Genomic DNA, 1,113 nt, shown 5'->3' with positions numbered 1-1,113 from the left:
AGGAGTATCGGTTTGGCTCAAGCTTGGTTAAGTGAGCTATGAGGTGCACCATCCTATAAAGTGTGTACGATTTGGCTCCACTCGGTAAGTGAGCTTAGGAGACTCCGACTCATAAAAAGAACTAGTTTGGCTAAGCCTGGTGAATTGGGCTAGGGAGACTCCGCCCTAGAAGGAGAAACGATTTGGATTCGCCCGTAAGTGAGCTGAGGAGATTTCGCCTCGTAAGAAGTATTGTAAACGGCGTCGCTCCACCCGGTTAAGTGAGCATATAGTGGAATCCTCTAGCTGGTTGGCTTGAGGTGGGGACGTAGGCAATATTGGCTGAACCTCGATAAAAATATTGTGTCTACTATTCTTTCCCTATGCTATTTAATTTTCGCACTCGAATGCTTCTATTAAATTTGTTGTGATTGTTATATTTATTTCAAATATCTGCATACGTTTATTTTTGTGGTATTGGTGTTTGCATAGAAAGACCCTAGGTTGTGTAACAATGACAGTGGTTTAAAATTGAACACACTTAACCTAGGAAGAAAATTTTTTAAATATCCAATTCACCACCCCTTTTGGGAATACACAATTCACATCACAACTGCGCCACCATGCAACATGAATTTCTCAAAAAGTACTTCACTATTGAGAACACTAATCAGTTTAGGAAGGCTATCACTAGTTTTTCCTAGATAGATGGTGGGCATTTCTTCGAGACTTGGGAGCGTTTCTATGTAAATGTCCGCATCATCAAGTCTCTAAGTGGTAACTTGTCCAAATATTCTATGAGGGGTTAGCTGAGCATGACTAATCTATGGTCGACACATCCTATGGAGGTACTTTCCTTATAAAGAATGAGAATGAGGCTTGGAGTCTCTTCAAGCCCTTTTCCGAGAATTCTTAGCAACACATCATTACCGCTCGTAAAACTTCCCAAACTTCTTCTTCCCATTCTAAGGGAGTTTACGAGTTAGCAGCCGGTGGTAGGCTCACCAAGGCTTGGGTCCTTAACTACCAAAGATAAAATTTATAACCTAACTAACCCAAGTTCAGTAGAACAGTGAGTAAGTCGGGCGTCGATCCACAGGGACTACAGTGTAGTTATTAACCACTTCCAGCCTA

The 1,113-nt window shown here is 41.7% G+C and overlaps 1 pseudogene; it reads right to left on the bottom strand.

The window, feature by feature from the left end:
• Positions 1–651: 651 nt before the first annotated feature.
• Positions 652–747, bottom strand: LOC131167167 (small nucleolar RNA R71; annotated as a pseudogene).
• Positions 748–1,113: the final 366 nt, after the last annotated feature.

Source organism: Malania oleifera, chromosome 10, assembly GCF_029873635.1.
Source record: "Malania oleifera isolate guangnan ecotype guangnan chromosome 10, ASM2987363v1, whole genome shotgun sequence".
NCBI classification, from domain to species: domain Eukaryota; kingdom Viridiplantae; phylum Streptophyta; class Magnoliopsida; order Santalales; family Ximeniaceae; genus Malania; species Malania oleifera.
This window is presented reverse-complemented; position numbering and strand designations above follow the sequence as displayed.